Source organism: Phocoena phocoena, chromosome X, assembly GCF_963924675.1.
Source record: "Phocoena phocoena chromosome X, mPhoPho1.1, whole genome shotgun sequence".
NCBI lineage: Eukaryota > Metazoa > Chordata > Mammalia > Artiodactyla > Phocoenidae > Phocoena > Phocoena phocoena.
Window position 1 is genome coordinate 38,609,342 of NC_089240.1, and position 24,612 is coordinate 38,633,953.

Genomic DNA, 24,612 nt, shown 5'->3' on the forward strand with positions numbered 1-24,612 from the left:
TCTCATCCCACCCCAGTCCATGTATCCACTTGCTGCCAAAGAATTCTGAGCTCTTGCCGCCCTCAGGCTAGAAGAGGGTTTGGGCATGTCTGTGACTAAGAAGTCACTGGTGGCAGAGAAAGTCTTGGTCCAGCTCTAAGCTGAATTCTGGAAACTTCCATCTCTCACGCTTCGGTGTAAAACAGTTCTTGTGTTTGAATGTTGAGCCCACATCCCCACTGCCTCACCCAGCAGGCAGCCTGTGCTGGCCTCCTCCTTGTCAAGTCTTACTCATCCACTTCCATCCACAGGTCCCTGAAGTTGTGGGCTCCTTAGCTGTGTACACTCTGTCCCCTTACCTAGCCTGCAAGAGAATCACACATCCAGGAGGGTGGGACAGGATGGGTGGAAAGGATGCTTGTGAGATCTGCTTGGAATGTCCTTTGCTTGGTTCCAGCAATGCAAGGTCAGCCAGAGGCCTGAGCATATAAAACTTTGAGTCCAATGAAGGTTGACTATCCTTTCTCGTTATTCAACGGGCAGCAAGGCCGGGAGAGGAACTGCAGTTCCATGGTGTTTACGGAGAAAACTCACTGGCAAACAGCATTTTCCCCAGACAAAAGTAATCAGTTACGTTGTGCTCTACGAGGCCAAAAATGGCTTGAACTCAAGCCTTGGTTGTGGAGGGAAAAGGAGCCTTTAGAGACACATCCGGGCAGTTGTCCAGGCCTGTTCAGGGTCCTCAGCCTCCTAGGTGGGGTAACTGCCAAGGTCCATCTTCTCCCTTGGCATCATGCAGCAAAATGAAGCCTCTAAAAGCAGTGTTTCCTTTTTTTTTTTTTTTTTTTTTTGCGGTACGCGGGCCTCTCACTGTTGTGACCTCTCCCGCCGCAGAGCACAGGCTCCGGACGCGCAGGCTCAGCGGCCACAGCACGTGGGATCTTCGCGGACCGGAGCACGAACCCATGTCCCCTGCATCGGCAGGCGGACTCCCAACCACTGTGCCACCAGGGAAGCCCTCCCTAAGAGCAGTGTTTCTGAAACTTGGATGTGGGTACAAATCACCCAGGTCTGGGGTGGGGCCTGAGAAGCTGCATTTCTAACAAGCCCCAGGTGATGTCAGTGCTGCTGTCTGTGGACCACACACCTTGAACACATTCCACTCTTCTCCAGGCCTCTGCTCCCCATCAGTTTCAGAACCAGCTCCACGGTCCAGAGCCCCTGACCTATCTCAAGGTGATCTTAATGATAAGATGTCTGTTCATTATACAAGCATTTATGGAACATCAACTATGCTGAGCCTTGAAGGATGAAGAGGAGTTAATCAACTGCCGAGGAAGATGAGCACTCCAGGCAGAGTTGGGAGGAAAGCTTGAGGCTGGAGACTTGGAAAAATTGGACACAGTCCAGGGTACAAAGAACATTTTATTTGCGGTACGCGAGCCTCTCACTGTTGTGGCCTCTCCCGTTGCGGAGCACAGGCTCCGCACGCGCAGGCTCAGCGGCCATGGCTCACGGGCCCAGCAGCTCCGCGGCATGTGGGATCCTCCCGGACCGGGGCACGAACCTGTGTTCCCTGCATCGGCAGGTGGACTCTCAACCACTGCGCCACCAGGGAAGCCCTACAAAGAACATTTTTGACCACCTTTAGGACTTATTACAAGCACTACAAAACTAATAATGAAAAATAAGATAACAGTGAAATATTAACAATGAAGAAAATGATAGGAAGCATCGTGTGTGTGTGTGTGTGTGTGTGTGTGTGTGTGTGTTTCTTTTCCCAAGTAGATAATAAATTCCTGCAGGAAGAGATCTTGCATTATCTTTTATTCATCCATTCCAGAATGATTTATTGAACACCAGCTCTGTGTCAGGCACTCTGCTTATCATTGGAAATATTCCCTTATCGATCAGAAATGATGCTAATCCTAGGAAAACCAAATATGAAAACAGATAATTACCATGAACCTAATTCATCCAGTAGAGCGATGCTCAGCATCTTTAAACAAGAAGCACAGAGGAATGCTGTTTGCCCCGAGCAGTGTTTATCTGCCTTTTCCAGCTTGATGAAATCCGTGTTTCTTTCATCAATTAAAATGAACTTACTTTCCTTTCATTTTTTTTTATTAGAAGACTGCCAAAGAGATAAAATGTCCTTATTACTTCTTTCTTGCTGTCCAGCTTTTCATTAACAGATGTCTAGGTGAGTCTCTTATGATGGCCACAGGAGGTTTCAATAAAGAGGCAGTCTGTGCAGAACAGAGTTCACCAGATATTATCTAAGTTGTACATTTCACTTTTTTTTGAACACTGGAAGCCTGACAGGAAATAGAAAATTTTGTTTTAAAATTAGATTCTTTAGGGTTTACCAGTTTCTTTTCCCCAACTTCTCTGTTAATCTTTTTTTTAAAATATACATGGAAGTATCAAATGATGAAAGGGTCTCAGCCATAGCTGCTTTTTAACAATGTTAAATAGGAATTTTAACAACTTAACAATGGTTAAATATTATAGGGCCTCTGGTTCAGCCCAGTGAAAAATCCATCATCAGCTTGGATCCTAATCTGAGAGTGTCTAAATCCCCTCCTTGGGGACAACAAAAAGGCAGTAGGGGATTTTTCGATGGGCCAAGACCTTACCTTTGGCCTCAAGGACTTGCTTAGAGGGGAATCACAGCCTCAAGCAGCCAGAGAGTTGGGGGAGCCTAGCTGCATTCAAAGTCAAAGCCCTTCACGGGACTTTGGGCTAGAAGCCTGAGGTTCGACTCAAAAGTCCACAGGCTGGTTTGAGATGCCAAAGGAAAGACCTGCCCCAGGGACAGGGGACTGGTCAGGAACTGGATCAAAGCAGAATTGGCAGAGAACAAGGCAGAGGACAGGTGGGTCTTCACGACTGCCCTTAACAGGCCGGCAGTGAGATGGATGCTCTGAGCTGGCTCATAGACACAAGGTTGAGAGGAAAGAGAAATGACTCTTCCTGCCCAAGGAACCAGAGGATGGCTCTTTCCTCTATGACCTCATTGCCACAACAGGGCAGGACTGGGACAAAGGGGCACAACACAGAGGGGTGGGCCCCAGAACATATGGCCTCAGGCCAAAACGCCAAGCTCCAAGGCTTCAGAAAGAGAGAGGTCATACCTAGACATGTTGCAGAGCCTGATGAAGCAAAACAAATCTTATTTGCAACATAAGTGCTAAACCAACTGGACCCAAAGTGGTGTGTTTTTTTTTACAACGACTGTATGTTGCGACTAAGAATATTTCTACGAATCACAATAAAGTTTCCTAAACAAGGGGTGACGTATCGGATGACATGACAAGGATTGTAGGGGACACACAGCGGAAGAGCAAACTGCAAACTATTCAGCTCAGGAAGAAGAGAAGCTCAGAACATTTCCCAAGGACACCGTGTTAAGGGTGTTCACCAATTCTTCGGGGAAGAAGAAATTAGAAATGAGTATTAGAGCCCCACCATATACTAACTATTCGTTGTTGAATAAATTAATTATTCTTATTTATATGATTCTCATTTCATAGTGTGAGGTCACGGATGCAGAATCAATCCTTTGGTTATCTTTATGTAGTCCTGTGTTGAATAATCTCCCCTCATAGACGGCTATCACAGCAAGACATATTCCTGGTGGAGAGGGTTACACATTACAGAATGATGCTAATAGCTGGAGCTTGAGCTACTTGAACTCTTCTAAGTAATAGACATTCACTTTATACAAAATGATTGAAATCAAGGTGTTAAAGAAGGAAAAAAGTATTCTTCACTGTGGATGTTGTGACCATTAGGGGCTTTAACTATGAACAACTGTAAAGATAAGTGAAGCGGGAATTGGGCAGTCTACTACAAAAACCTGAAATGTAATACAGAAGGTAGAAAACCTGAGCATACCTCTGAAATATATAGTAATAGACTGAATGTAAACATAGAACTACATATTACATATACATATATTAATGTAGTCCATATTAATGTATATTTAACTATTCACATAAAATAATATATCTTAAGTAGATATATTACATAATGAATATGGTGTTTGGCAGTGCACACGGAGATCCACTTGTCTGTGGCAGTGCAGCCAGGATTGTGGACCGACAGCCGAGGCTGGTGGGGGGCTCTTCAGAAGGTATATAGCATCATCATGTTTTTTAAGTCAGACACCCACATCTACAAGGAAAGAAAAATATTCGATGAGAGGGGGCAACCTAGAGACACTGCAGGAATTTACCGTTCCTCAGGAACCTAAGTGGTATCATAATGAGTTTGAGATAATTTTCTTCAGGGGTAGAGACCAGCCTTGTGCCCAAAGCATGAAGAATTGAGGATTCTGTCCTCACAGATCAAGCCAACTCCAACAGCCTCGGTCACAGTCTAGATTACTCAGGAAACAGACTCTGAAATAGAGGTGTTCAAAGATAAACTGAGGCACGTTAAAATTTTCAGGAGTTTATTTGAGCAAAAATCTATTCGAATGGAGTAGCGCCAAACTGAAAGTGATTGGGGGGCACTTGGATGGCAGGAGCTAGGGGCAAGGCTTTTACACATCAGAAAAGGAAGCAAAGCAAGGGAATTATTTGATTGGCTAGAGCTTAAGCAGCTGCCTATCTGGAAAAGCCTAGCTGGCTGTTTGTGATTGGTTGTTCTTGAATTTCCATTTCTTGGATACAACTGCCTGAACTGAGTTAGGTATCAGTTTGCTCACATAAACTATCAAGGCATCTGGGTGTTTATCACTTTAACAGAGGTTAGTGAACAGGAGATTTATTAGGGAGTGCTCTCAGGATCCAGGACTGCAGATGGGAAAGGAAGGAAGCAGGAAGTTAGAGAAGTTGACCTGTAATTCAGTCCCAGTGGAAGGTTCAGCCAACTGTGCAGGGAATTCTGGGACTGGAATGGCCCTGCATACTTGTTCCGCCTTGGAGCAGGGGCCAGGCCTTTGTACTCCTGCCTCATCTTCCGTTGGCAGTGGGCTGCCTGGGGATGGTGACACGGCTTTCAACAGCTGAGGCACCCCCTAAAGGGGGCTGACAGATTTACTGGAATCTGTTAAACTTATAAAATTAACTTGGGAAGAGCGAGCATTTTTATGATGTTGACTCCTTTTATCCAAGCACATGATATATTTTTCTACTCAATCAAGTAGAATTCTGTGTATTTCCAAACTGTTTTGTAATTTTACTCATATAGGTTTTGGATGTGTCTTATTAATTTTATGCCAAGGTATTTTTTTTCTATTGTGAATGAGGTCTTTTGTTTCATTATATATTTGAATATAATATTGTTTTCTTTAATGGAGGACTTTCATTTTTGTATATTTATTCTATAGCCTATTACTTTATTAAAATCTCTCATCTACAGTGATATATCGTATAGCACAGGGAATATAGCCAATATTTTATAATATTGGCCCAATTCATGAACCATTGAATAAAGCCGATTAGATCTTTAAATTTACTCAGTTGAATTTTGTTTTTTAACAGTAGAAAAGGTTCTATGATTAAAACAGGGTGGCATTAATTCATGAACTATATAATCCACAGCTCAATGGAATGGAATTGCATAAATTGATTCAGTTGCATATGGAAATTTACCATGTGATAAAAGGTGAATCTCAAATCAGGAAAAGGTGGAGGTGGTTTTTTCTCTGTAACTATGTTGTTTTACACAGTCTCTCTCAAACTTACAGAAAAGTTACAAGTACGTACAAAGAACCTTTTATTCCTTGAAGCATTTGAGAATAAATTGTGGGCATGATGTCCCATCACCACGACCCCCAAATACTTTAGTGTGTCTTTCTTAGGAACAATGTCATTCTCCTACAAAACCACAATACAGCCCCCCAAATGAGAAAATTAATGTTGTCTCACAACTGTGATCTACTCCTCAGACTCCATTCAGATTTTGCCAATTGTCCCAATAATGTCCTTTCTAGCAAAATGACACAGTCCGGAATCATATGTTGCATTTAGTTGTGCTGTCTCTTTAGACTCCTTTAATTTGGAACAGTTCTCAGTCTTGCCTCGACTTTCATGACCTTGACATTTTAGAAGACCCTAGTCAAGGAAGTTTGTAGAATGTCCCTCAGCATGGGTTTGTCTGTTGTTTCCTTGTGATTAGATTCATTTTATGCATCTTTGGTAGGGATCTCACAGAAGTCTGTGTTCTCCTAATTGCATCCTATCAGGTGCAATTTCAATTGGTCCCGTTACTAGTGATGTTAATTTTGATATCTTGGTTAAGGTGGTATCTTCCAGGCTTCTTCTGTAAAGTTACTTTTTTCGTTTGTAGTTAATAACTATTTTGTGGAGAGGTACTTTGAGACTATGTAAATATCTTATTCCTCATCAAATCTTCAATGTATTTTGCTTATTATTTACAGCAGGATGGACTCATGGATCCTTATTTTATTCAGTAGGTTATAATCCACTACTATATTTATTTTGATCAAATTGTCTGTGAGTTGGGGTGCCCCTTCAAGCTGACTTCTTTGTCTTTCTGACATGTCCCCCCGAAGATGGAGTTACTAATAAATGGTACTGAAATAACTAGATAGCCATAAAGCAAAAGATAAAATTGAATCCATGTCTCACAATATATACCAGGATACGTTCCAAACAGATCAGGAATTTAAATGTGAAAGATTAAACTATACAAGTGCTCAGAGAAATCCTTTATAAACTAGGAGTAGGTAAAACTTTCCTAACAATGACTCGAATGCAGAAATATTAAGCGAAAAGAGGGGAAAATGTGATCAACCTTGCCCCCGTGGTGTTCGCATGACGTCTAAGACCCTTTACCTGGCTTCATGGCATCCCTTGAGCTGACCTTGGTCCCCCTGCTTTTAACAGCCCTCCCCATAATTCCCCATGCATATCCTTTTGAGCAAGCCTCCTCACCACCACCCAGGCTCATTCCAGCCCCTGCATCTTTGCTTTTTACCCATTCCCTGTCTTTACCAACCCATCACCAGACTGCTCTGTCTTCCCGCTGCCTACCCAAGCCCCTTGCCTCTCCTGTAATGTCTAGGTCAGTCTCTCTGCTCACATTAACCTTCCGGGGTCCTCAGGCCCCCTTCATCTCCACCTACACTGAATCCGTAAAACACCAATATTTAATTTTGTTTTTTGGCTGCTTGGCTGATCTTAGTTCCCCAACCAGGGATTGAACCCGCGGCCACAGCAGTGAAAGCGTGGAGTCCTAACCACTGGACCGCCAGGGAATTCCCTATCACTCGGTTTAAACTCTGTTGATTGCAATATGTCTACCTTGAGGACAGGAAACATGCTATCACATCCTCAAAGCTCCTGATATAGCCAGGCTGGCAGGCACACAGTAACCATCGCACACATGTGGTCACTTTATTTCCATGAGGACTAAATAGTTCACTTATTCATGTATAGATTGAATGCCCATCACAGGGCAGATGCACTGTTAAGTGTTAAAGACAGCAATGATGTAGAGACCCAGACCCTACCCTTAGAGAGCTTTCAGTCTAGTTTTCAGCAGTTTGCTAAGTCCAGCTGTTTAACAGGGGTTTTTTAGTTTTTTGGTTTTTTTTGCGGTACGCGGGCCTCTCACTGTTGTGGCCTCTCCCGTTGCGGAGCACAGGCTCCGGACGCGCAGGCTCAGCGGCCATGGCTCACGGGCCCAGCCGCTCCGCGGCGTGTGGGATCTTCCCAGACCGGGGCATGAACCCGTGTCCCCTGCATCGGCAGGCGGACTCTCAACCACTGCGCCACCAGGGAAGCCCTGTTTAACAGTTCTATCTGCACCCAAAACTAATTGGAAAATCCAAATGGTTGCCTGCCTTTCTTGAGCCTTGCTTTCCTATACTTTATATAAGTCAGCATCACGCTTCTTACATTATCACTTTCACTTTTTCCTGCTCCATCCAAGGCATATATAGGTTGCACTTCCTATACAGGGGTAGGAAAACTGTTAAATATACTTTCTGTCTTTGCATTTCCCAAGAGAACAGTGGCACTCTTGTCTTCAGACAATTGGCGGTACGCTGCCCTTCATTCCTTTCCATTCCCTTGGTTCCCGTGTGCTACATGTCCCCCCAAAAGTCATATGTTGAAGCCCTTTCTTCGGTGTGATGATATATAGAGGTAGGGCCTTTGGGAGGTGATTAGGTTTAGATGAGTCCCCTCGGGCCCTAATGATAGGATTCGTGCCCTTATTAGAAAGAGACACCAAAGCCCTCTAGCTCTCTCTCTCTCCTTTTTTTTTCTCTCTCTCTCTCTCCTGCTCCCTCTCCCTCTGCCATGTGAAGATACAGTGAGAAGGTGGCCATGTACAAGCCAGGAAGCCTCACCACACCCTGACCATGTCGGCACGCTGATCTCAGATTTCCAAGTCTCCCAAACTGAGAAATAAATTTCTGTTGTTTGAAGCCACCCAGTGTGTGATATTTTGTTATGGCAGATTAATGCACAGTATCAGGATTGTTTTCTCCCCTTATCTTAGCCCTCTTCAGGTACCTTTTTCTGAGTCACTTTGCTGAAACCTCATGTATTGGGTTGGCCAAAAAGTTCGTTCCGTTTTAAGTAAAAATAAGACATTTTTCATTTTCACCAAGAAGTGTATTGAACAATGTATTCACTAACCGAACGAACTTTTTGGCCAACCCAATACCTTCTGTGTTACCACCGCTTGATTTTTTTTTTTTTTTCCCTCTCGGTCCCCTGTCATGTGGTTTCCCCAATTTCCTGAGCCTAGCTAGCTGCTTTGGTGAAGCCTCTCGTCCTATTGGAAACAGTGTATTTTCTCTCTCAGTAAATCAAATGACCCATTAGCTCTTTCTTGACATACATTACACCCACAAAAATCTTGCAGTAGAAATGTCTTCAAATTTTACTGTGATTTCTCTAATTGATAGTCTTGACTTTAGGTAGTGTTTTGGAGGTGTTTGTTTTAAACCGGAAAATGCTAGCTAAAGCATTTGTACAACAAAGGCAACAAAGCTCAACTAAGTCTTTTACACATTTTTCTGAAAGAAGCTATGTGACAAAGGCCATGGTCTCACTTTGGTTCTTTGTGTATCACTTGGAAGAAGCTCTCTATCCCAAAGCTCTAAACCACAGTCTGATATTCTGTATACTATAATCACTTACTCACAGACATCTGGCCATATGCAGTGTAATTATTATTATGCTAAGGATCCCAAGAGTCTCTGAAATCCTGGAATGCTTTCTAAATTGTCCAATAAAAACAGATTAAATTGTGCTCACTAGAAAAGAAACTTGAAAGGCTCAAACAAATGCAATGTGTAGACTTGTTTCGATCTTTTTTTTTTTTTTTGCGGTCCGCGGGCCTCCCACCGCTGTGGCCTCTCCCGTTGCGGAGCACAGGCTCCGGACGCGCAGGCTCAGCGGCCATGGCTCACGGGCTCAGGCGCTCCGCGGCATGTGGGATCTTCCCGGACCGGGACACGAACCCGTGTCCCCTGCATCGGCAGGCGGACTCTCAACCACTGCGCCACCAGGGAAGCCCTTTCATTTTTTTCTTTGTTTGTATCTTGATTAGAGTACACCAATTATATTTTGAGGACAGATGGAGAAATTTGACTATGGATTGGCTACTAGATGATATTAAGCAATTATTGTTCATTTTGACATATGTGATAAGGGCATGGTGGTTATATGAAAATATCCTTAACAGTTAGAGATGCATACTAAATATTTGAGTGTAAAACAACATAGTGTTTGAGATTTGCTTTAAAATACACTAAGAGGGCATAGTGATTGCTATAAATAAAGCAAGACTAGCAGAATGGTGATAGATATTGAAGCTGGGTGATAAGTGATAGGTGCATGAGGAATACATTATTTTGTTATTTTTTAAATTGAAGTACAGTTGATTTACAATGCTTCAGTCATACTACAAAGTGGCTCAGTTATATATATATATATATATATATACACACACACACACACACACACACGTATATTCTTTTTCAGATTCTTTTCCCACATAGGTTATTACAAAACACTGAGTAGAGTTCACTGTGCTCTACAGTAGGTCCTTGTTGTTTATCTATTTTATATACAGTAGTGTGTATACGTTACTCTCAAATTCCTAGTTTCCCTCCCCCCCACCTTTCCCCTTGGGTAACTATAAGTTTGTTTTCGAAGTCTGTGACTCTATTTCTGTTTTGTAAATAAGTTCATTTGTATCATTTGTTTTAGATTCCATATATAAGTGATATCATATGATATTCGCCTTTCTCTGTCTGACTTACTTCACTTATATACTATTCTTTCTACTTGTGTACATTTATGAAATTTTTCAGAATAAGATATTTTTAAAAATCTGTTTACTGTAATTTTATTAAGCATATTTGATTATGTTCAAAACATTTGAAAACTGGTAATTGGCTGATAAATTTGTGTTAATCTAAAAAATACTGTCCAAAAAAAAAAAAAAAATACTGTCCAATTATGTTGGATAATAGAGGATTTACTGTATTCCAGAGAACATAAAGTTTCCCCATCTTCCTTACTTCCTACTCTAGTAAATTATTCAGTTTCTTGGTTCTTTACCTGGAATAACCTAGAACAAATTCAAATAAACTTTCCATCTCCTCAAGACAGATGAAAAGTTAATACCTTCCCATCTTAAGAGGAATGATGATATGGGCCACAGAGCTAGAAAAGACCTTTGGAGCTATTTGGTCTACATCTCCAGTCACGTCCCTACAGCAGTCCACCTAAAGCCTCGGGACCAAGGAGCAATGTCAGTGTCAGGCAGGCCCTACTAGTGAGACAATGGGACAGACAGAAGGCTCTAAATAGGAACAGGAAGTAATTTCATCTCTGATACTCTTTCCTCCTGCAAAAAACAGCACCCTTTTATACAGCCAAGATTAAAACGCAGGACTCCTGGCAATGAAAAACAAGGATGAAAAAGCTCACGTGTCGTGAAGTTGTCATGGCATTTTGTGTGACAGTAGTTCCTGTTTATATAATACTTGGACTATATGTGTGTGACATTTACCGACCAATTCCACATAGCAGGGCATTTTCAGGCTCCAAAAAGCAATACTTGTAGTTGAGGTTGCAAATAGAAACTCTGACCTGCTGGGCTCAGAATGGATGCTATTTGGCAATGGCTGTTTATGCTTTCTGGACATTTAAGTCAAGTCATTTCATCACTGTCGAGATTTCAGGAGTAACTCTGGGTATTTTCAGTTACAATGTTGACCACAGAAATAGCATAGTGTTCATTGATAGCAAAGTGCTAGATGAAAAAAAAAATACTATTTGTGGTTAAATTTCCGTGATTAATTATCCAAATAATTGAGACTGAAACAAGTTGTTTCCCTGCATTATCAGTATACATGCCCTATGTGAAACTCACCTTGGAATGGATGGGACTAAAAGACAGACTGTCATCCACCCTATCCTCCTGCTTCAGATCACAACTGATTTAGCTCTGATGTCACTATCAACCAGAACAAATTACTCACTGTTCTTACCTTTGGAGGACGAATATTTTAATTTTCTGTGTTCCTCAATGGAATGAGACAGCTGCTTATTTGAGTGCTTGTTTGAGTCCTGACTGCACATCCGGGCCTCTCTCATATGTCCTTGGAGATGTAGGAAAAACACTAGAGAACGCTTGCTCTAAACAAGATCGCCAGATTTGGCAAATAAAAATACAGGATGCCCAGGTACACTTGGATAGTCTTTTTTTTTAATTTATTTTATTGAATGAAGTACAGTTGATTTACAATGTTGTGTTAATTTCTGCTGAATAGCAAAGTGATTCAGTTATACATATATATACATTTTTTTCATATTCTTTTCCAATATGGTTTATCACAGGATATTGAACATAGTTCCCTGTGCTATACAGTAGGACTTTGTTGTTTGAATAATCTTTTAAAATATAAATGAGTTGCATACAACATTTGCAACACACTCATACTGAAAACATTAGATGTTGTTTATCTGAAATTCAAATTTAACTGGATGGCCTATACTTTATCTGGCAACCCTAGCCTGAAAAGATATTTTGTTCTGGTTCAGGAGGAGAAATCAATGCCAAAAAAGTCAATTTGAGAGTAATAAGTAGCAGGATATAATTAAGTATTCAATTGTGGGGTGCAGGGAAAGGGAAGTATTAACAGAGGTCAGAATTCTTCCAACAATGAGCTACTCAAGGGACTCTGTCTTTGGGGGGTTTTCCAATGTCCCTAGCCCTTAGCATAGTGGTGGTGGTGTTTAGTAGATTCTCAATGCGTGTAATGAATGAACAAATAAATGAATGCATCCATGAGTGTGAGGGGTCTTGAGGTAGGTCTTGAAGGAAGACCAAGATCTATAGGAAAAGAGTAGCAGACAGAAAGAATGGACCATCTCAGCAGGAGACTGATCAGGAGGAGCTGTTGAAAAGAAAAGTTTTCATAGCAGTGGTTCTCGATCGTTTTTTGACTGAGAATGACTTCTGCAGAGAAAAAGATTCCATAGCTGTTGTTGCTACTCATTGCACTTTCCAGTAGAAAAAGAACTAGTACCACAAAATTCAGTAAAAGTCTATGGAATTGCATGTGATCAGAAACACTGATGCAATGTAAAAATTTACATTTTTAGGTCTGTTTACAGCTCTCCAGGGGAACCCTTGTCACCCATTAGTGTTTTAAGGATTGTATTTTGGGAAATATCCAACCAGAATATAGGTGTTAAGTTTCTTGAGCTGGAACACTGAAAAGTGAGAGACTATTTTTCTTGATGAGTCTGGCTAATGGTTTATCAATTTTGTTTATCTTCTCAAAGAACCAGCTTTTAGTTTTATTGATCTTTGCTATTGTTTCCTTCATTTCTTTTGCATTTATTTCTGATCTGATCTTTATGGTTTCTTTCCTTCTGCTAACTTTGGGTTTTTTTGTTCTTCTTTCCCTAATTGCTTTAGGTATAAAGTTAGGATGTTTATTTGAGATGTTTCTTGTTTCTTGAGGTAGGACTGTATTGCTATAAACTTCCCTCTTAGAACTGTTTTTGCTGCATCCCATAGGTTTTGGGTCATCGTGTTTTCATTGTCATTTGTTTCTAGGTATTTTTTGATTTCCTCTTTGATTTCTTCAGTGATCTCTTGGTTATTAAGTAGTGTATTGTTTAGCCTCCATGTGTTTGTATTTTTTACAGATTTTTTCCTGTAATTGATATCTAGTCTCACAGCATTGTGGTCAGAAAAGATACGATTTCAATTTTCTTAAAATTACCAAGGGTTGCTTTTTGACCCAGGATATGATCTATCCTGGAGAATGTTCCATGAACACTTGAGAAGAAAGTGTGTTCTGTTGTTTTTGGATGCAATGTCCTATAAATAACAATTAAGTCCATCTTATTTAATGTATCATTTAAAGCTTGTGTTTCCTTATTTATTTTCATCTTGGATGATCTATCCATTGGTGAAAGTGGGGTGTTAAAGTCCCCTACTATGATTGTGTTACTGTCGATCTCCCCTTTTATGGCTGTTAGCATTTGCCTTATGTATTGAGGTGCTCCTATGTTGGATGCATACATATTCACAATTGTTATATCTTCTTCTTGGATTGATACCTTGATCATTACATAGTATCCTTCTTTGCCTCTTGTAATAGTCTTTATTTTATAGTCTATTTTGTCTGATATGAGAATTGTTACTCCAGCTTTCTTTTGATTTCCACTTGCATGGAATATCTTTTTCCATCCCCTCACTTTCAGTCTGTATGTGTCCCTAGGTCCGAAGTGGGTCTCCTGGAGACAACATATATACGGGTCTTGTTTTTGGATCCATTCAGCCAGTCTATGTCTTTTGGTTGGTGCATTTAATCCATTTACATTTAAGCTAGTTATCGATATGTGTGTTCCTATTACCATTTTCTTAATTGCTTTGGGTTTGTTATTGTAGGTGTTTTCTTTCTCTTGTGTTTCCTGCCTAGAGAAGTTCCCTTAGCATTTGTTGTAAAGCTGGTTTGATGGTGCTGAATTCTCTTAGCTTTTGCTTCTCCGTAAAGGTTTTAATTTCTCTGTAGAATCTGAATGAGATCCTTGCTGGGTAGCGTAATCTTGGTTGTAGGTTTTTCCCTTTTATCACTTTAAATATGTCCTGCCACTCCCTTCTGGCTTGCAGAGTTTCTGCTGAAAGATCAGCTGTTAACCTTATGGGTATTCCCTTGTATGTTATTTTTCCCTTGCTGCTTTTATTTTTTTTCTTTGTATTTAAGTTTTGATAGTTTGATCAATACGTGTCTTGGTGTGTTTCTCCTTGGATTTATCCTGTATGGGACTCTCTGCCCTTCACGGACTTGATTAACTATTTCCTTTCCCATATTAGGGAAGTTTTCAACTATAATCTCTTCAAATATTTTCTCAGTCCCTTTCTTTTTCTCTTCTTCTGGGACCCCTATAATTCCAATGTTGGTGCATTTAATGTTGTCTCAGAGGTCTCTGAGACTGTCCTCAGTTCTTTTCATTCTTTTTTCTCTATTCTGCTCTGCAGTAGTTATTTCCACTATTTTACCTTCCAGGTCACTTATCCATTCTTCTGCCTCAGTTATTCTGCTATTGATTCCTGCTAGAGAATTTTAAATTTCATTTATTTTGTTTGTTTGCTCTTTAGTTCTTCTAGGTCCTTGTTAAACATTTCTTGTATTTTCTCCATTCTATTTCCAAGATTTTGGATCATCTTTTACTATCATTGCTCTAAATTCTTTTTCAGGTAGACTGCTTATTTCCTCATAAAGAAGATGTGGCACATATATACAATGGAATATTACTCAGCCATAAAAAGAAACGAAATTGAGTTATTTGTAGTGAGGTGGATGGACCTAGAGTCTGTCATACAGAATGAAGTAAGTCAGAAAGAGAAAAAAAATACTGTATGCTAACACATATATATGGTATCTAAAAAAAAAAAAGGGTTCTGAAGAACCTAGGGGCAGGACGGGATAAAGACGCAGATGTAGAGAATGGACTTGAGGACACGGGGTGGGGGGAAGGGTAAGCTGGGACGAAGTGAGAGAGTGGCATGGACTTATATATACTACCGAATGTAAAATAGATAGCTAGTGGGAAGCAGCCGCATAGCACAGGGAGATCAGCTTGGTGTTTTGTGACCACCTAGAGGGGTGGGATAGGGAGGGTGGGAGGGAGACGCAAGAGGGAGGAGATATGGGGATATATGTACACGTAGATAGCTAGGGGGAAGCAGCGGCAAGGCACAGGGATATTAGCTCGGGGCTTTGTGACAGCCTGGAGGGGTGGGATGGGGAGAGTGGGAGGGAGGGAGACGCAAGAGGGAAGAGATATGGGAACATATGTATATGTATAACTGATTCACTTTGTTATGGGGCAGAAACTAACACACCATTGTAAAGCAATTATACCCCAATAAAGATGTTAAAAAAAATAAACAACAACAACAACAACAAAAAAGTCTTTAAAAATCACCTGAGGGAATTCCCTAGTGGTCCAGTGGTTAAGAATCTGCCTTCCAATGCAGGGGATGTGGGATCAGTCCCTGGAAGGGGAACTAAGATCCCACATGCTGTGGGGCAACTAAGCCCGCATGCCACAATGAAAGATCCCGCATGCCACAACTAAGACCCAACACAGCCAAAAATAAATAAATAAATAGATAGATAGATAGATAGATAAATAAATAATTTTAAAAAATCATCTGAGACCAAGAAGGAACATGATTTAAATTCTGAAATTGCTTCAGGCTAGATCAGGGTTTCTCAACCTCTGCACAGCTGACACTTTGGACAGGAAGATTCTTTGTTATGGGGGCTGTCCTGAGCATTGTAGGGTACTTAGCAGCACTCCTGGTACCAGGGTCAATTTTATGTGTCAACTTGACCAGCCACAGAGTGCCCAGATTAAACATTATTTCTGGGTGTGTCAATGAGAGCGTTTATAGATGAGATTAGCATGTGAATCTGTGGACTTAGTAAAGCAGATTGCCCTCTCCAGTGTAGGTGGGCATCACGCAATCCATTGAGGGCCTAACTAGAGCAAAAGGTGAAGGAAAGAAGAATTTGCCCCTCTTGCTTCCTGCCTGCCTGCTTGACTTGAAGGATCTCATCTGATCTCCAGCCCTCAGGCTGCAATTTAAATCACTGGTTCTTCTGGTTCTCAGGCTTTCTGATTTGGACTGAGTTATACCATTGGCTTTCCTGGATCGCCATCTTGCAAATGGCAGATCATGGGACTTCTCAGCCTTCACAGTTGGGTGAGCCAATAGTCCTCGTCATCTATATATGTACATCTCACTGGTTCTGTTTCTCTGGAGAACCCTAAATGATATACCAGGCTTCTACCCACTGGACACCAGTAGCATCACCACTGCTCTCCCCTCCCTCGCCATTTGTTAATGGCAAACAAAAATGTCTCCAGACATAGCAAAATGTCCCCTGGGGGGGAAAAACACCCCCTGCTGAGAACCATTGGTCTAGATGAAAGCACCCCGTACTGGTTGAATTAGATATCTAAGAAGTCTCTAATGTAATTATTTTCCTATCCACCTGAGAAAAATAAGGGACAATTTGAGCAAATAAGGCATTTGAGAAGCTCATCTCTAAGATGAATAAAGGTGCCGCGAGACATGAATACTGGGTGATGAAAAGGCAAATGATGAACTACATCCATTAAGATCACACACATTCACTTCAAAGATCCTGTCTTCAGTGGTCCTGCGTTGACCTCGTCAGATTCGCTCATTAAAATAAGTGCATCCGAAAATGAAAGCCGGATTATTACTGGCTAATTGCAGAGATGATTACCTTTAATAAATGTTTCTTCATCTACAATTTGGGGGAGAAGAAAAATTGCCCATGGTAAAGGAAAAGGAGAAAGATCCTTGAAAATCCGGAGTCCTTCCCAAGAGGCAAATCTCTTCAGCTGATAAACACTGTTCTATCAGTTCAAAACCGCATGAAAATCTTGCACATTCAAAATTATTCTATCAAAAGAATACTGTTTGCGTCTGGCTATACTATCCTAGAGCCTCTATTTCCTCACTTTGAGAAACAATTGCTACTTCTAACTAGTATTTGGAAGCTCATTAAGAATTGATCCCTATGGGAGAGATAAGCAAGGAGATGTATTCACAACACATTTTTTCCTGATTCAAGAATTTGTTTTCCCTATAGTGAAGTTAGAAAAAAGTCACTTTTTCTAGTAATTTATTAAGTGTAATTTAGTGTATTCAAAATATGGATAAAATGAAAGTATACTTTGAATGCCCACTGTAGAGGAAACTCTCTTATTCTTGCTTTAAAAAAAAAAAGTAAAACATTGAGTGAAAGTTTCTGAACGCCAACAGATAAATATCAGTGAAAAGGATTTTCAGTAACGTCCCTTAATTTCCTACTCACGGTAATAATCAGATATAGGACTTCTATTTCCAGCAACATGATGTATATACTAGATGTCCTGAAAATTCTCCCAACACAAAACAGCTAAAAACACTAGATAAAATATAACAGACAGCACATTATGCTAAATAAAAGAAGCCAGACACAAAAGATCACATATTATACGATACTATTTATATGAAATATCCGGAGTAGGTAAATCCATAAATACAAAAAGCAGCATAGTGGTTGCCAGGGGCTGGGGGGTGGGAAACGGGGGATTAACTGCTCTATGGGTTCAGGGTTTCCCTTTGGGATGATAAAAATGTGGAAATAGACAGAGGTGGTGGTTACACAGCATGGTGAAGGTACTAAATATCACTGAATCGTACGCTTCTAAATGGTTAATTTCATGTTATGTGAAATTTGTCTCAATACAAAACATAGAGAGACATAACAAACATCTTTTTAAATGTACGGCCTGGGAATTCCCTGGTGGCACAGTGGTTAAGAATCCGCCTGCCAATGCAGGGGACACAGGTTTGATCCTTGGTCCAGGAAGATCCTACGTGCTGCGGAGCAGCTAAGCCCACGCACCACAACTACTGAGCCTGTGCGCCACAACTACTGAAGCCCACATGCCTAGAGCCCGTGCTCCGCAACAAGAGAAGCCACTGCAATGAGAAGCCCGCGCACCGTAACGAAGAGTAGCCCCTGCTCGCTGCAACTAGAGAAAGCCTATGGCAGCAACGAAGACCCGACGCAGCCAAAAATAAATAAATAAATAAATTTATTAAAATAAATAAGTAAATAAATGTATGGCCAGGTTAATAAGAAAGTGATAGAAATCACGAGGGGCTAAAATTTAGGAGGCAGATGGAAATGCAAGTGGTCATATGAAACTATAGCTCTGGTGCGGCTTTGATGATTTTCCTAACCAAGGGAACTGGCTTTTAAGAGCAGCACAGGATAGGAGGCAGTGCTTTGGACTCATGCTGCATGAGATGTTGAAGCTGAGACCACTGGATGAAGCCCAAACACTAAGAAGAATGGGTCAATGAAAGGGCTCATTGGACACAAGCCACCTGCCTGAAAGGCAGAAGAAAAAGAACATATCTCAGCTTGGGGTCTGGATGTGAAAAAAAACACACCAAAACAGTTTCTTCCTGAAAAACTGTAACAGCAGGTTACAATTACAGTGAGTGGTAGAAATGATGGGGAAAGTGATGGGGAAAGGTAACAGTTAAAAACTTATAGTAAAAAGGAATATTTAGCATATTAAACAATTGAATAAAATTAAACAAAATGGTGGAAACGTAAGGAGTTGAAATCAAAAGAGTTTGTTAGTGTCTTGGAAGTAAAAAAAGAATGAAAATACTATAAAGGTGATTTGAAAAGTAAAATGTCATGTAAAATGAAGAGATAATCAAAGGGAAGAATTTTTTTAAGTATAAATCTTAGAGGGTCAAAGAATAGAAAAGAAAATAGAGTAGTAATTCATAGAAAAATTATTTAAAATAGGCTAAACAGAGTAAGAGTGTACAAAACCAGAAATGCCAAGCTACAAATAACTCTAAAATAAAGTAAATGTATACCCAATCACTGTGAGGAAAAATAACGACCGCACAAGCAATAGCAGAGCGACTGAGAATTCCTAAGTGGGCAGAGGCCGCCAATGTCAGAGGGGCAAGGGTAGCAGAGTCCAAATTCCAGAGGTCACAGCCTTACCTTTGGCTATTTACAAGATGACTTGAAACCCAAGTCTCCTCCTCAGTTAAAACACACACAGAAGGACACTATGACTACCAGGCATGGGGGCTTTCCTTACATCACACAACTAATAAATGACAGAACGATGAGCATATACCTGGGCAAAACGGGCTGCTACTTCAAGAGTGGTGGTAAATGATGTACTAGCAGGATATGAGGCAATGCACCTGAAGGGTCTGATACAATGCTTTTGTCAAGTAGAAGAATCCAGAAGCAGTTGCCTCATGATAAGAAACAAGGTTTCAAGTGAATCTTCAGTTGGATGTAATTCTCTTCCCATTAGCCTATAGCCCTTCTGGCCTCATCCCAGTGACAGCTTGGGAGGGCAGGCAGATGTTTTTCTTCTTCTTTTTAACTTATTTTATTGATTTACTTATTTTTTATTTTATTTTATTTTATTTTTTGCGGTACGCGGGCCTCTCACTGTTGTGGCCTCTTCCGTTGCGGAGCACAGGCTCTGGATGCGCAGGCTCAGCGGCCATGGCTCACGGGCCTAGCCGCTCTGCGGCATGTGGGATCTTCCCGGACCGGGGCACGAACCCGTGTCCCCTGCATCGGCAGGCGGACTCTCAACCACTGCGCCACCAGGGAAGCCCCAATTTACTTATTTTTTGAAATTCATTTATTTTTGGCTGCGTTGGGTCTGTTGCTGCATGCAGGCTTTCTCTAGTTGTGGTGAGCGGGGACTACTCTTCATTGCAGTGTGTGGGTTTCTTATTGCAGTGGCTTCTCTTGTTGCTGAGCACGGCCTCTAGGTGCACAGGCTTCAGTAGTTGTGGCTCGCGGGCTCTGGAGCACAGGCTCTGTAGTTCTGGCGCACGGGCTTAGTTGCTCCGCAGCATGTGGGATCTTCCCGGACCAGGGCTTGAACCCGCGTCCCCTGCATTGGTAGGTGGATTCCTAACTACTGTGCCACCAGGGAAGCGCAACTTATTTTATTTTTTTGTTGAAGTATAGTTGATTTACAATGTTCTGTTAGTTCCTGCTGTATAGCAAAGCAATTCAGTTATACATATATACATTATTTTTTAATATTCTTTTGTATTATAGTTTATCCTACGATATTGAATATAGTTCTCTGTGCTATATGGTAGGACCTTGTTATTTATCCATTCTATATAGAAAAAGCTTACATCCAGGCAGATGTTCTTCTGACATGCCATGTACCCAAGCCCAGCTGAAACTCAAGCTGATGTCTTAGGGTTTCTTACTTCCCAAGGTCCCTACTTTCCTCCCATATTTACACAGTGGTCGCAGTGATCTGCTCTTTGCATAAAGACTTAATAATTCAGTCTCAAGTGTTACTGCAATGGGCCTCCTTCCATTCTCCATGGCCTAGACTGGCTCAGTCCCAGCCTGGGTGAGGAGTAAGCTGTCACATGTGTACAACCTTGCTAAAGTTACAGAACATTTTCACATGATATTTCTTATGTGACCTTCACATCAACCCTGGAGGAATAGGTAAATGGTAAAAGTGACAGCTGCATTCCAGAGGTAGCATAGCTACCAAGCCATAAAATGTTAGGATTTCTGACAATGTTCTTTCCTCCTGGATATTCTACTTCTTCTTCATAACAATTTGGGAAAACAGCTCTTAGGCACAAATAACTTTCTTCTTACAAATTAAAGGTAGAACATTGCAATGACCATCTTCTGTCACAGTTGTCACTATATCCCTAGTGGGCCACTTTATATTCTTGAGTAAACAACTGAAATCAATTCTATCTATCTTACGAAACAAAGATTTGTTGGAAAGATATAGGTTGGCTAACAGAATCAGTGGGAAGACTAAAGAACTAGGCTAATAAATAAACAGGAACCAAAGTTACAGGGTTGCCTAGGTTATGTTTAAGCAGCGTAAATCAATAAAGGCTTATTTCTTACTCAATCCACATATCCATTTTGGGTTGACAGAGGACCTCTGCTCAATATAGTTGCTCAGGGCCCCAGGCTGATACAAACCTTGCCAGTGGCCATACCAGAAGGAAAAGATAACTCTGGAGGTTCTCACTAGACCAATTAAATCTTCAGCCCTGAAGGAACGCTCATCGCTTCCAGCCCAGTTCATTGGCCATAACTGGTCATATGGCTCCACCCGACCACAAGGCAGCCAGGAAATGAAACTGTACCATGTTCCCAGAAGAAGGAAAAAACTGGAAATAGATGACAAACAGCACTCAGGACTGTCACAGTCGTGCAGAAGGAAAATTCCCTGGTTAGCATGTCACCCTTGGGCACTGCTGGCCACCACTAGCAATGGCAGAATAAAGCCTAAACTCCCCTTATCATTCATTCTGATTTCCAAACCCTGAATGCATTCTGAATTCAAAATCCATATTAATTGACTGGGCTTGGGTCACATGACCATGCTCTAGTTGCTAGGACCTGTCTCCCACCGTGTCATTGTGTGAATTCAATAGCAGATTCCCCAAATAAAAGAAAGGAGTTTAGATCCTGGGCAATCAAAAGGGAGAAAAATGTCCACTACATGATAAATGTCCAATATATGCAACTTGCAGAAGAAAATAGAAAAAAATATATAAACGGTCTTATACAAAGTGTCATTCCTATTTGTCCTCTGATTAATTTGGAAATCAGTGTTACATGGACCATTCACTCATATCTACATCCATATATTCATTTAGGCAACAAATGTTCACGGAGATCTCATCTGCTTCCGGGCACTCTGAACATACCAAGATAAATGAGACATGGCCCTCCAGATGCTTATGTTCCAATAGTAAGATAGACACTAAATAAATAATTGCAATACACACCTGAAACTAACATAGCATTGTAAATCAACTATACTCCAATAAAAATTTTTAAAAAAAGAAAATATTTTCTCCCATTCTGTACATTGTCTTTTCATTTTGTTTATTGTTACTGATGCTGTACAGCAGATTTTTAATTTGATTAAGTCTCTTGTTTATTTTTGCTTTTATTGTTTGAAGTTTTGGTGTCATATCTAAAAAATCATTGCCAAGACCCATGTCAAGGAGTTTTTCTCCTATATTTTCTTCTATGAGTTTTATGGCTACAATCCCAATTAAGTCCTTAATCTATTTCAGGTTTTCTAAAGTGGCATAAGGTTCCAGTTTCATTCTTTTGCAAGTGAATATTCAGTTTTCCCAACACCATTGATTGAGGACTCAGTCTTTTCCCCGCTGTGTATTTTTGGCTCTTTATAAAATATTATTGAAGACATAAAAAATAATTGCAATACAGTATGATGTCCTGACATAGAGATTAATGTTAAAGAATGGGGTTGGCACAAAGTAGAGAGTAATTAACTTTAATGGGGGTGGGGCCCCCATGGTCAGGGATGGCCATTCTGGGAAGATGCTATAGAAGGGAGATACTGCCTTGGAGAGAGATGAGTAATGTAGTATGTCAGAGGCATAGAAGAGCAGATAGAGCTGAGGCTGGAATTCAGGTTGCCAGATTTAGCAAAAAAAAAAAAAAACCAAAAAACTGGAATGCCCAGTTAAATGTAAATTTCAAATGAACGATAAATAATTTTTTTTAGAGTGAGTGTGTCCCATACAATATTTGAGACATATTTATACTAAAAATTATGCTAAAAATTTGTTTGTGTGAAATTCAGATTTCAGTGTGTGTCTGTGTTGTATCTGGCCACCCTAACTAGAATGCTTTCTTACTCATTCTTTGGGATGCATTTCAAATGTCCTGTCCTCCAGGAAGCCTTCCCTGAATCCCCTCAGTTGGCCTGAATACCTTCTTCTGGGCACATTTGGACTCACACATCTGCCTCCATCATAGCATATAGAAGTTATTGTTGGTACTAGGTGAATTGTTGTATAGAGCTCCAAAAAATCATATAGTACTCTCTGCAAAGCATCAACGTTCAAACAACATAGAAGTTTGACCTTTCAGTGTAAATATATGTTTGATATGAATCTTTAGGAAAAAAAAGGATATTTTGCATTTTTCTATTTCAGAGTGCTGATGAAATGATAAGAAAATGTGAAGGAATTAGTGCTTTAAGAGGAAAAGCATAAGAGGTCAGCCATTAGCTAGCCCAGCAAGGAAATCTATTCCATTTCCTTGAGATAGGAATCATCTCAGCAAGATGAGAATCTAGGTAAGAATTGAAAGTGTCCTTTATTAGTCAAAAGCTGTCACTTTACAGATAAAGAAATTAGAACCCAGAGAAACTAAGTAACTTGTCGAAGGTCATGGAACTAATTAGTGACTAAGGGTTAAAGGTCTTTTGATCCCCAGCCCAGTACTCTTGTAATTGTCTACAGAAGACTTGGATGGAAGATTTCCAAGGTCATCGAGTAATTCATTTGAGTGTTTATTAGATACTTATTATCAAAAAGCCCTTCTTTCCTTCCATCTTATCTAAGAGCTTCATTCTGTTAAAGTCTTGCTTTGGTTTTTCTTTCAATGAAATGGAAAAATAAACCTCACTCATCAACCTGTGCTTTGTATATTTAAAGCACTGTTAAGTTGACCCCTAGGTCATCTCATTCTCAGACAAAAATAATAACAGCTTTTTATGGAGTTTGTTCTCCTGGGCAAAGTGACTTTCCTTTGAACTATTAGGTCTCTAGATCCGTCCTACGTTAGAGAGCATGGAATAGATATGGCATTTTAGCATGGTCCTGCCCAGTTTGAGAATAAAGAAAGAACTACTATCTGTGCATTTTCATGCATACCTATATATTTTATGATTACATTTCTTTTAAAGAATAAAAGGTGGAGAAAAAGGCTTTTAATTGCTGGTTTGTGATAATGTCACTGACTTCAAATCATGACATAATTTTACTACTATCCATAATAAATCCACTGAGATCCCATGACCTCTGCCCTGTAACTAGGCATTAATATATTAGGTACCCTACACCTTAAAGGGCTTACTTTGCCAAAGTAAGCTTAAATTCATTCTCTTTGCCATTCTTAGGCTTTGCCTTAGATGCATTTTATTAAGAATACAAAACCACAAGCATGCAGGCCATAAATCTTACCTAGGGCAAAGTATATTAAGTTTCAAGGAATTTAAATCTAGAGTTCCTTCTTGGCCAATTCTCACTGAATTTCCAATATCCATTTTACTTAATCTCGATGTCAGCTCTTTAGTATGTATTGTCCTTATTTTTAATCTACAAAGTCTCTAATTGCCCTGTAATAACACAAGCTTATCTTCTTATGAAATTTCCTTAAAAGTTTACTTAATAGTCTTTAAATGTACATGATGCTATACTTTAACTTAAAGAGGGTAAGCACGAATGTCTACTCATAAACTGTAATACTGGGAACAGAATAAATATTAAAATCATTCAGTTAAGAATCTGGCATAAGTACCTTTTCTTCTAATACTTTCGTTGAAACCTTTCCGTCTTGCCTAAGAATGCCTGAGTCTCTTCCCCTATCTAAATCCTCTCCATTCTTAAAGGTTTAGCTTAAAATCGCTCTCCTCTATGATGATTTGCTGACCAAAGCACGGTTCCCATAATTACTAAAAATACACATCCCTTTAA